This window comes from Salmo salar, chromosome 05, assembly GCF_965601325.2.
Source record: "Salmo salar chromosome 05, fSalSal1, whole genome shotgun sequence".
Taxonomy (NCBI): Eukaryota; Metazoa; Chordata; class Actinopteri; order Salmoniformes; family Salmonidae; genus Salmo; species Salmo salar.
In genome coordinates, this window is record NC_138295.1 from 67,122,501 (window position 1) to 67,135,689 (window position 13,189).

The window sequence follows — 13,189 nt, forward strand, 5'->3', positions numbered from 1 at the left end:
GATTAAATGTCAGGAATTGTGAAAAACTGAGTTTAAATGTATTTGGCTAAGGTGTATGTAAACTTCCGACTTCAACTGTATGTAGGCTATCGTTGTCCTCATTGCTTCTCATGGCACACACTGCTAAAGCGGTTGACTCGCAATTGATAGTGCACTTTAACTGTGCACCCCTTGTAAAATATTAGCTCAAAAGTATTGTACAGTTCCTGTACCTAAATATAAACCCTACCGGCACCCAACATAAGTACTGGTACCTATTTAAGTCCAAGTCGAGCACTGTACACTACATGTAAATTATCAATTCAAAGGGGGGGGGGGGGTTGAGATTCGAACCCTTGCCACAATCTGTGACAATTACATGTAATAGGCACTTTACACAGAGAGCAATTTGACCAGTCAGTGAAATACACATGATAGTTGCTTTGATGATCAGAACATGCTGTTGGGCATGCTGCCCATCCATGAACAAAGGTTGGAAGGCGTCCAACTACTTCAACGATTTTAATTGGCTGATTAACTTGTGCCAGGATATAAATCAGTGCCACTCGTTGAAGTTAGCATGAGGCTAACTTGTACCACGTTATCTGATGAGACGAGCTACGATTTAACGTTTGGTCACATGCAAGTACATTTTAATTGGCTGATATGCATTTTGTGTGTGAGAACCCATTTAATTTTAAATGCTTGCTTATGTTCGGAAGTATGTTTGCAAGTCTGACATGCAGTCTAGCAATATGAAACACACACATACACCCCCTCCTAAAACAAGCTGGTTAATGATAACAAAATAGCAACAAACAAACAGTGAACCTGACACTATCTCCCTCCCTCCCTCTCAGGTGTTCACCCCCGAGGTCGACCCCCCTATCATCACCCCATTCTGATCTCCAGATCGGTGGATGAGGGGATAAAATAAAGGACTAAAGGAGGGGGAGCTGTCTTTGTATGGAGCTGGAGCCCACAAAGGTAGTGTTATCTCTGTTTATTCTCTGTCACAGTGCTGGCCCTGGGGATCCGAACACAAGCAGACAAGCTGGCCAAGACACACACACACACCCACTACAGCACACAGACCGAGGAGGGATCTAGGCTTCACACGCATCACACTCACAGGCAGGTTGATCTCTGTCTGTGTCTACCAGCATGTGTATATCAAATAACAAACATACAGCTTCACCAATGGGCTTAGCCGTGTCTCTCAAGAGGAGAGGGTTAGGAGGAAGGGTTAAATCCATCAAAGTGTACTAAAGCCCTGTTCACACAGCCTATACTGGAGGATGATCAACACTTCCTGGATGTAACGCAGTGCTTCCATTCCAACTGGTTCTTTATTAACTGCTTTAGCCTAGTCAGCTTTCAACTAGAGACAGACAATACCCCTTAAACATTCCATTACACACAAGTGTAACCAACCGGATTTCGAACCTGAGTCTTCTGCTCGGCTCGTGAATGTGTTAGGTCGCAGTGCTAAAAACTAGACATTGGTTTTGGAGCTAACGCAAGTCATCAGTTCTCAGGCAAGGTTTACTGCGAGGGGGATTTCAACAAACCACCTGTGTTACAGAAGCGTCTGAAATAAATCTCCCATTACTATAACCACTGAGGTGTTATGAGTTTCCACGGTGATGAGTTGGCTGTCTAGACTGGCGGAGGTATGAGGTATGAAACGAGGCCCAGACTCAAACTCTCACCACAGTCAGTCTGCTCTGCCTGCTGGGCGGATCGCGCCAGGCACCCACAGGGGAGAAAAGAGTTATCGGTCCCCAGTCACACTACAGCTCTCTCCCCTCCCTAATTGGCCAAACAGCTTAATTGGCCATGGAAATCATAGAGACAGTGGTTCTGGCAGCAGCCTTAATACGCTGAAGAAGACACCTTTACTTAAGTAAAGTTGGGCTTGGTGAGGTGTCTATGGCAATGCACTGACTGAAGCGGCATCATTTCATTTACCACTGGAAAGGAAAGCTGAGAGATTACAACAAGACAGTGTGAAGGAGGCTGTACCAATGATTTCAGCAGCACTGCAAAGCTACTTACTTTTAACTACAGTGTCTGTCTTCCTAAAGAAATGTAAAAACAATTGCTGTTTTTCAGCCTTTGTTCCCTAAATGTATTAAACAAAGTGCTAATTTGAGAGTGGTTTTATTTCCTGCTAAAATAATTTGTTAGGGAATCTTCTACTCACAGATACATTATAGTGTAGTTATGTTGCGATTGGGTGGGCAAATAGCATGCAATGATTATGAGAGCACTTTAAAGAGAATCTTTGAATCTTCAATCTGTTTATACGAGTAGGTATACAGGTCAGGATCACATGATTTATTGCACTGCACAGACAAATTATTGATTGATCAATCAATTGTAATTTGTTGTTGTATTGTCCAACATGGACATTGCAGGTGAAAACTTTTTTTAGGGATGAGAGAGCAACAATTAAAACAGTAGAAAAAGAAAAAACAACATGGAACAAAGTCACGTCCATGACTGAGGAAGACTTCTAAAGGAGATCACAATTACAAACATCCCACTGGGCACAGACGTCAGTTCATCGTCTAGTTATGATTTACAATGAGTTGTCAACTAACGTAAATTCATGAATGAAGGGCGACCTTCACAGCCAATAGAGAACAGAGGGGGTGAAGGACCTTGACAGTTTCATTTGTTTCAGAGGACTTAAGAGGTGGTCCTCTCTGCACTTGTTTGATTGGATTGTCAATGTGTGTGTGTGTGTGTGTGTGTGTGTGTGTGTGTGTGTGTGTGTGTGTGTGTGTGTGTGTGTGTGTGTGTGTGTGTGTGTGTGTGTGTGTGTGTGTGTGTGTGTATGTGACAGGCTCTCACATGCTTATGAATGTGGAGTGGTGAGAATGTGATGGTCCTGAAGGGAAATTGTTCAATATTCTACAAACGTCCTCTCGTTAATCTGCGCTCATAAAGGACTACAGAGAAAATACTTTATCTGACCTCTTTTTAAACTAAGTATTCAGGAAGAAGGCAAAAAGCACAACCTTCCCACTTTACATATCATGGTATCATATCACAGTGTCCCCGTCATACAGAAACCCCCAGAATTCAACACCGATATGTCAGTCACATGACGACATTTTAGAACACCAATTTAAAAAGATTAAGAATAACAGTAAAAGCATCTAAACCACAATTATTTCATTTCTGAGAGGCAAGTTTTTGTCTAACAAACTGAGGAGTGTGTTCTGGGGCCAACAGTACACATCCAGCTGGTGAAACCTAATCTCCCGGGGCGATGGAAAGGAGGCGAGCAGACGTCCAAGTCAACAGAGAGGCAGACCAAGACTCTGACCCCCAAGTTGGCCACCGCGCTACACACACACACACACAACACACAGACACATATACACACACACCGATGCCCCGAGTGCTCACACAAGCCCACGGCTCAGTGACAAATGGAAGGGTGTGCTGGCATATTTCAGTAGGCCAGCTGCACCCACAGTGTGTGTGTGTGTATGTGAGAGAGAGAGAGAGAGAGAGAGAGAGAGAGAGAGAGAGGAGAGAGAGAGAGAGAGAGAGAGAGAGCAAAGAGAGAGACAAAGAGAGAGACAAAGAGAGAGACAAAGAGAGAGACAAGAGAGAGACAGACAGACAGACAGACAGACAGACAGACAGACAGACAGACAGACAGACAGACAGACAGACAGACAGACAGACAGACAGACAGACAGACAGACAGACAGACAGACAGACAGACAGACAGACAGACAGACAGACAGACAGACAGACAAAGTGAGATCAGCCTACTGCAAACTGACAGAAAGTCCAAATAATTCCCTTGCCAAAAAACAAAGAAAGAAAATATTCAGATATCTGCTCTAAAATCATCTTCTAGGAATTGCTTTTCATACGTTTTAATTCTCATGTCTCTGATAAAACATTAGCACCGGAATACTAATATGTGTCTGAAAACATCCTCTGGATAAAGCCAGTCGTGCCGTTCCATGACTGGATGGGTGGTCCCAGATTTGTCCGTGGTGGAGCAGCTTGTGGACTTGGCCTGCCATGAGAAAGAGTAATGGTATTTGGCAGATGAACCAAAAACTACTGTGGCTCCCCCTTCCTTACCCTCCTACCCTACTGCAGAGAAACAAACACCCTGCATGAAGGGATGCCATCATTGCCATGCATCAATGGCTGTCAATGGGAGGCCTGCCTGACTGAGTCCCACTGCCAGTGCTGCCAGCCTACATGGCTCATCCCTGGCTCTGTGTCTGGGAGACCTGTGGGAGTCTTCTTCCCAGGGGAGGGTGGCTGTTCTGGGCTTGGCATTAGGAGAGGCAGCCTCTTCCTCTGTGGTTGTGGGGCTTCCTGACCCTTGCTGGGGAGAGGAGCAGATGGCCAACTGGACATCCACACTGTGGCCTTCTGGTGCCTCTCTCTCTGCCTGCCACATATGCTTCACCCTGTGGCTATCTGTTTCCTGGATCCCTCACAGCATCACCATGGCTACACAACCCCCAGAAAGAGAAGGGGGGAACACACATGCACACACACATGGCTGCACATGGTTAATGTCTATGGCGAAAACATTTTAAATACTATTGAACAATGAATAATGTGTGAGAAGATGTATCACAGTACATGAAGCAGAATCATTAGGACTATAGCCAACCATCAAGAGATAAAATGACATTTCAGAAAAACACAACAAAATAGGCAACTATGTGTAAACGCAGCCCAAATCTGATCTTTTTTCCACTAACTGGTCTTTTGACCAATCAAATCAGATATTTTCATATCATATCGTTTTCAGAGCTGATCGGATTGGTCAAAATACTAATTAGTGAAAACAAGATCAGAATTGGGCTACCTGTGTAAACAAAGCCCAATAGACATGGCTGGGACTTTTGGTTCTGACAAGATAATCACAACCCTGCAGCAATGACATTCATCAACACAGAAAACACCTCAGTCATCTGGGCACGCACACTTGTGGACATTCAAACTGAGGCTCAAGCTGTGTATAGTGACATACTGTAAGTGTGACATAATTTATCATAATTCTCAAGCTGGCGAGGGACGTGATTGCATACATTGGGTCAGGGTGACACTTTTCTGGAATCTTGACTCTGACGCTTCATAGCAGATGGTGGTAACTATCCATCTGCAGTGTGTTTGTGAGTCATGATAATCATGACAAATACCCAAAGGTAGTAGGCATCAAAAAATGTGCAATGTGTTGCTTCCACAAATGGAGAATTATGAGTGCTCTAAACAAAAAAAGTTACATTTCAATTAACATAATAGATGGTTGTTTTAATTTAATATCTGTGTTGTGATATGTAGTGTGTGATGGAACATAAAAAAATGTTTTTAACCTATTTTAACCACACTAATTTTGCGTGTCTAATTTTCTGACCCATGTACACACATAGGTCTACACACCAACACACACTTTATTAATAGATCATCAATTTCTCCTGCTTATTTTTTTCTGGATGTTTACTTTCCTTCTCCAGCATAGTAAACTCTGGCATCTCATTGCCCTTGCCAATACTTCCTGGAACGAACAGAGTTGTGAGGCAGAACCAGGAACTAATTTCATTAGCGTCTGGCTGCCATTGGTGAATAATTAGGAGCTGTCCTCCGTCTGCACTAGCCCGGCCCAGAGTTCTGAGAGGTTAATAACCAGTAACAATCAATTACTTAACTAATCTGATACGATCAATAAGGTCCTCCAATTGACAAAGCATGTAGCCAGAAGAGGGGCAGAATACGATAAAACCATCGACATGAGGTAATGGGATGTTTTGCTAGAATAGACAATAAAATAACATATGGTGTACATTTACTATGTGTATGTATTTACAGTTATAAGTGTTAATGGTGATATTACACTGGTGGAATCTGCAGAATCCAAACTGCTCAAAAACTAGACCAATGAAGTTTATAATGTTTGTTATAATAAAATGAAAAGCGGTCCAAGCCCTAAAGTGTTCCCCGTGGTAGGTTGCCACATCAAAATAACTACTTGGTTTTCACCATGAGAGTTTATTCTCAGGTAAAAAAAGACAGAATAATGAATAGAATAATAATAATAATAATAATAATAATAAGCAGAATAATAATAGAAAGCAGCCAAACTGGAACACCAAAATTGGTGCTTTTATGGAGGTTTGTTATAGTCTGTCTCCCATTTGACACATACACTGGACATTTGATTTGCCTGACCCAGTCTCTGTGTCATCTGAGAGAACATTGGCATACCGGCAGACATTTAATTGTCCATTCAACCCATTAGTCGGCTTCTCTTGTATCGGAGTGCATCTGGGTTCACATGAGAACTGATTATTTTAAATAACGTTTAACCCTCCGTCCAGGCATTACTCACACATCACAGACCACTGGCCTTGTTATTGGGAGTCGGAGATGGCCACACACCCTTGTCTGTCTTGATCCACAAATTAGTAAATCCACAGCCATGGCCTACTCCTCCATTTGTCTCCTTCCTTCACAATGGGGCCTCAATTACCACCCAGGATTCAGTGACTTACTTACAGTATGCAATCATAGCAATTACCATCCCATCTGACCATCTCACCCCAGCTCATGCTCAACATAATCTTTCGATTGGCAGAAAAATTGTTTTTAATGACATGCCTTTTTTACATATATATTGAAAATTGCTCCCTTAATTCCACTACCATTGTGATGACTTGTTGTTGAATTACTATTTTTTTTCCTGCCTGGGCAATCTAATCAAGTTGACAGTGTAATGGAGAAAATGACCTTGGAATAGCAATTGATGCTGTCAGACAGTGCTTGATGATAATGCTGTAATTAATGAGAGTAGTTGACCTAGGAATCATTTGATAATACAGGCATATTAATAACTGAATGACAACCTCAAGAGTTCATCATCAAGAGTTCCTCCCTCCTCCGATCTTTGAGATATGATTATTAGTTGGCAACAGCATCACAAACAATCAAATTCATCAAACAATGGATGGTTATGTCCTGATTCCATTTGATTTGAGGTGAGTCAGATTTAAAGGTCCTGATTTGGCCTCATTTTAGATTTGGTTGATTAAGAAATGCTAGTGGCCATGACTGAATTCAAACGTGTGGTTTGATGTGGGTGCTCTGTGTGTTCCAGTTGGGAAGCGTTAACCAAATTATTTAGCCAATTAGCTTCAGCCGGTTGGCGTGCGATCGAGTTGGTTTGACTTTGGATAACCTATCTTTGGGGATAGTTAGGAACTGTCAAAGAATTACACAATGTAAATTAGATAATATTTTCATGTTGCACACCTTTTAGTTTTTGTATGTGAATTTATACGCTTTAATTGGTTTGAGGTTTTTAAGTAATTGAAATTTGGAGATTTTGGAATTTTAACATATTGTCCGATATACATTCTGTAATTTTCTGATGGTCCCTAACTAGCCCCATAGGGATATCCAAAGTCAACCCACATTTACCACTGGGATTACGATTGGGCCACCTGCAGCTGAATTCTGAATTGATGATTACTTGTGTGTTGCCAGTAGTGGGCATTTGGGCAGGATTGAAACAAACCCAACCTTTATTTACATTGTGATTCAGTTCACGACCTCAAGTCTCACAAAACTCTATTTTGGACGAGACTGACTTTTTGACCAAATTATCCTATTTACACTTTGTAGCCAATTTTGACAGTTGAATAAATGTCTCTGACTCATGTCGATGCCAGAATGTTTTCTAAATGAGAAGTTGTTTTTTTAAGGGACAATTGTTGTTCAGAGCACAAGGTGTGGCCAACGTGTAATCTAACTAACATACATACTGTCACTTTCCATTCAGCAGCACCAGGGAAAGGACCACATCAGGCCCACTGGCGGCATCTGTACAATGATTTAACCTCACCAGGACCATGGACAGCATTTATACAGGTTACCACCAGTCAACCTATTGAGACATCAGGACCACAGACAGGGTCTGTACAGTCATTCTAACTACACCAGGACCACTGACAGAGTCTGCACAGTGACTCTACCCATGTCAACCATGGACAGCACCTTTCAAAGTTACCGCCAGTCAATCTAATTTAAACTCAGCAAAACAAGAAACGTCCTCTCACTGTCAACTGCGTTTAATTTCAGCATGTGTAAATATTGGTATGAACATAACAAGATGCAACAACTGAGACATAAACTGAACAAGTTCCACAGACATGTGACTAACAGAAATGGAATTATGTGTCCCTGAACAAAGGAGGGGTCAAAATCAAAAGTAACAGTCAGTATCTGGTGTGGCCACCAGCTGCATTAAGTACTGCAGTGCATCTCCTCCTCATGGACTGCACCAGATTTGCCCGTTCTTGCTGTGAGATGTTACCCCACTCATCCACCAAGGCACCTGAAAGTTCCCAGACATTTATGGGGGAATAGCCCTAGCCCTCACCCTCCGATCCAACAGGTCCCAGACGTGCTCAATGGGATTGAGATCCGGGCTCTTCGCTGGCCATGGCAGAACACTGACATTCCTGTCTTGCAGGAAATCACGCACAGAACAAGCTGGTGGCATTGTCATGCTGGAGGGTCATGTCAGGATGAGTCTGCAGGAAGGGTGCAACATGAGGGAGGAGGATGTCTTCCCTGTAACGCACAGCATTGAGATTGCCTGCAATGACAACAAGCTCAGTCCGATGATGCTGTGACACACTGCCCCAGACCATGATGGACCCTCCAACTCCAAATTGATCCCACTCCAGAGTACAGGCCTCGGTGTAACTCTCATTCCTTCGACGATAAACGCGAATCCGACCATCACGCCTTGTGATACAAAACCGCGATTCGTCAGTGAGGAGCACTTTTTGCCAGTCTTGTCTGGTCCAGTGACGGTGGGTTTGTGCCCATAGGTGACGTTGTTTCCGGTAATGTGTGGTGAGGACCTGCCTTACAATAGGCCTACAAGCCCTCAGTCCAGCCTCTGTCAGCTTATTGCGGACAGTCTGAGCACTGATGGAGGGATTGTGCGTTCCTGGTGTAACACGGGCAGTTGTTGTTGCCATCCTGTACCTGTCCCGCAGGTGTGATCACATTCACGCAGATGAGTAGGGACCCTGGGCATCTTTCTTTTTGTGTTTTTCAGAGTCAGTAGAAAAGCCTCTTTAGTGTCCTAAGTTTTCACAACTGTGACCTTAATTGTCTACCATCTGTAAGCTGTTCGTGTCTTAACGACCTTTCCACAGGTGCATGTTCATTAATTGTTTATGGTTCACTGAACAAGCACGGGAAACAGTGTTTAAACCGTTTACAATGAAGATCTGTGAAGTTATTTGGATTTTTACGAATTATCTTTGAAAGACAGGGGCCTGAAAAAAGGATGTTTCTTTTTTTGCTGCGCTTATAATCCCTATTGAGCACTCTGTAGTAATGGCTATTTACTTTTCTCAGAAATAAGCTAAAGTATTTCAGCACACCAGTGCATTTATCTCCATGTTATCTAAGTATATCTCTATGTGCTCTTTGTTTTCATGTGTTGTTATAAAGGGAAAGAAAAAGCCAGGTTTGACATCAAACCTGGCCATCATTATTGTGCAGACTGCAGGTTTGGAGTATAGCTGCAGAGGGTGTAGGTGCTGTCCGTGGGCCTGATATGGTTAATAATAGGCGTGCCACTAGCGCCCGGCCTCGACAACATCCGGTGAAATTGCAGAGCGCGAAATTCAAATGACAAAAATCGTAATATTAAACACTCATGAAAATACAAGTGTCATACATCATTTAAAATCTTAACTTCTTGTTAATCCAGCCACTTTGTCAGATTTCAAAAAGGCTTTACGGCGAAAGCAAACCATGCGATTATCGGAGGACAAAGCCCCGCACACAAAAGCATTACATACATTTTCCAACCAAGTAGAGGCGTCACGAAAGTCAGAAATAGCGATAAAATAAATCACTTACCTTTGAAGATCTTCATCTGGTTGCAATCACAAGGGTCCCAGCTACATAACAAATGGTCCTTTATATCCCAAAAAAGTAAGTTTAGTTGGCACGCTTGACTCAGTAATCCACCGGTTTCCCTCGTTGAAAATGCATTCAAATGAATCCCGTAAGTTACCAATAAACTTCTTCCAAACAAGTCAAACAGCATTTCTAATCAATCCTCAGGTACCCTATTATGTAAATGAACGATACAATTTAAGACGGAGAATACCGGAGATCATTACCGGAGATAAATAACGAAACGCGCTACAAACACTACAGCCAAAATGGGAGCCACTTACAAAAACTACAAATTCTAGCTCATTTTTCAAAAACAAGCCTGAAACTCTTTCTAAAGACTGTTGACATCTAGTGGAAGCCCTAGGAACTGCAATCTGGGAGGTATTCCTTTTATATTCCCATTGCCAGTCATTGTAATCAGTGGTGAGCTGAAAAAAATAGTTTTCTGGATAGATTGTCCTCGGGTTTTTGCCTGCCATATCAGTTATGTTATACTCACAGACATTATTTTAACAGTTTTGGAAACTTTAGAGTGTTCTACTATCCAATACTGCCAATTATATGCATATCCTAGCTTCTGGGCCTGAGCAAAAGGCAGTTTACTTTGGGCACCTCATTCATCCAAACTTCCGAATACTGCCCCCTATCCCGAAGAAGTTTTAACATGCCTGACAAAAGTGAGAAGATAAGGCTGCATTTCCAGTGGTAGTTTCATGAACAGTCCACAGTGAGTGCTGCACTACAGAGGTGGACTGAGACAGAGAGAGGTGGGGATGAGTAATCTATAGGATGCACCCACAGAGAGAGAGAGAGAGAGAGAGAGAGAGAGAGAGAGAGAGAGAGAGAGAGAGAGAGAGAGAGAGAGAGAGAGAGAGAGAAGAGAAACAAGATTCTCTGGTCTGATGAAATGAAGATTGAACTCTTTGGCCTGAATGCCAAGCGTCACGTCTGGAGGAAACCTGGCACCATCCCTACGGTGAAGCATGTTGGTGGCAGCATCATGCTGTAGGGATGTTTTTTCAGGGGCAGGGACTGGGAGACTAGTCAGGATCGAGGCAAAGATGAACGGAGCAAAGTACAGAGAGATCCTTGATGAAAACCTGCTCCAGAGCGCTCAGGACCTCAAACTGGAGTGAAGGTTCACCTTCCAACAGGACAACGACCCTAAGCACACAGCCAAGAGAACGCAGGAGTGGCTTCGGGACAAGTCTCTGAATGTCCTTGAGTAGCCAAGCCAGAGCCCTGACTTGAACCCGTTTGAACATCCCTGGAGAGACCTGGAATTAAGTGTGCAGCAACATTCCCCATCCAACCTGACAGAGCTTGAGAGGATCTGCAGAGAAAAATGGGAGAAATTCCCCAAATACAAGTATGCTAAGCTTGTAGCGTCTTACCCAAGAAGACTCGAGGCTGTAATCGCTGCCAAATGTGCTTAAACAAAGTACCGAGTAAAGGGTCTGAATACTTATGCAAATGTAATATTTGTAATATGTTCGTTTGTTTTAATAAATTTGCAAAAATTTATAAAAATCCTGTTTTTACTTTATCATTATGGGGAATTGTGTATAGATTAATGAGGGGGAAAAAACGTAATACATTTTTTTTACATTTCAAATGCACCGTATAGAGTATTATTATGTGTAGTAATGTGTCAGAGTAAATATGGAGTATTATTATGTGTAGTAATGTGACAGAGTAAATGTAAAGTATTATTATGTGTAGTGATGTGTAATAATTTGATAAAAACGTAACAAAACCTGTAAACCTCATCCACGTATGACTTGCCACATCTATGACAACCGAAAGCACATCAGTAGCAGGGGAAGGAGCTGATTGGGCAGTCGGAAACCATGTGCAAACTAATTGGCTGAGAGACGGATAAACAGAGAGCATCAAGCATTGCTGATTGAAGCCGGCAGCATGCAGGCTGAGTGTTCTCATTCAGAGAGCTGAGGGTGGTTTAACAACAGACAGAGATAGAGTGATAAACAACATATACTGTACATCCAACAATCTATCTATTTTTCTATTCCTATATGTATCACTCCATCTCCCGCCCTCCATCTATGCATCCACCATCAGATGTTATATTGACTGACACACACACACACACACACACACACACACACACACACACACACACACACACACACACACACACACACACACACACACACACACACACACACACACACACACACACACACACACACACAGGCTAGACACATAGCATACTAACGAACTACAATAAATCTCAGTCCTTCCTGGTTCTGCTTCCTGGATGCAGCAACGGAAGAGCATCCTTAATGGCTTCCTCCCTTCCCCCTCATCCCTGCCTCCTCCTCATTCCCCCTTCTCTCTCTCTCCTTCCACTCCCTTTGTCTCTGACCGCAGCATTATTCAGATAACGAGAGAAAACAGCATGAAAAAGAGGGATGGATTTCCCACACATTACCTTCCTCTGGAAAGAGAGGGAGAGTGAGTGGTGTGCTCTGAGATTCAGCTCCAATTTAGCAGCAGCTTCCAGACAACTCCGGCTTAAACAACATCACATGACCTTCCGTCTGCTCCTGCAGCACAGTCATATGACAGCTTAGGCAGGAGAAATGCACTCTGGGATATGCAGTACAGAGTGGCAAATTGACTGCGGAAATCAAGGAACAATAGCAATTACAAAGATAGAAATGAAAACATTTAAAACGAATCAAAGTGGATTCATTGTTCTTAATGCTTCTTGATATGGGTAATCTATGTCTGTCATTTGTGTAATATACATTTCGCATGCGGAAATAGAAATGGGCTACATTTTTTACATCTAAAACTGGAAACACATGGTCATGTTGTGTTCTTCTATTCTTCCCAGTGAATTGTTTAATATCTGGGACATATCCTGTGATTTCAATGGTGTTGTGTTCCACTTAATGCAGCTATGAACCTTAGAGCAAGGAGAGTCTGCAGAGAGAAAGAGAGAGCTATACAGAGATACAGAAAGAGAGAGATTCACAGATAAAGTGCACGAGAGAGAGAGAGAGAGAGAGAGAGAGAGAGAGAGAGAGAGAGAGAGAGAGAGAGAGAGGAATCTGTAAACAGGAGCTGTATCTGACCTCAGTGAGGTGAGTGTATAGTTGGCCAGTCACAGCCAGTGAATGGCAGAGAGGTAAGGAAGTGTAAAGGAGAGATTAATATTACATTAACCTGGGTGAAACAGGGTAAACCAGGATCTTCTGGGACC

General features: G+C 42.7%; 1 protein-coding gene across 1 annotated transcript in view; it reads right to left on the bottom strand.

Moving 5' to 3' along the window:
- The window catches only part of LOC106605505 (t-SNARE domain-containing protein 1), a 138,263-nt gene extending 125,753 nt beyond the window's left edge, over positions 1-12,510 (bottom strand). Inside the window, exon 1 of the mRNA XM_014201240.3 lies at positions 12,413-12,510. The gene's annotated coding sequence lies outside the window, so the exon portion shown is untranslated. The remainder of the gene's footprint in view (positions 1-12,412) is intronic.
- Between the last annotated feature and the right edge of the window lie 679 nt (positions 12,511-13,189).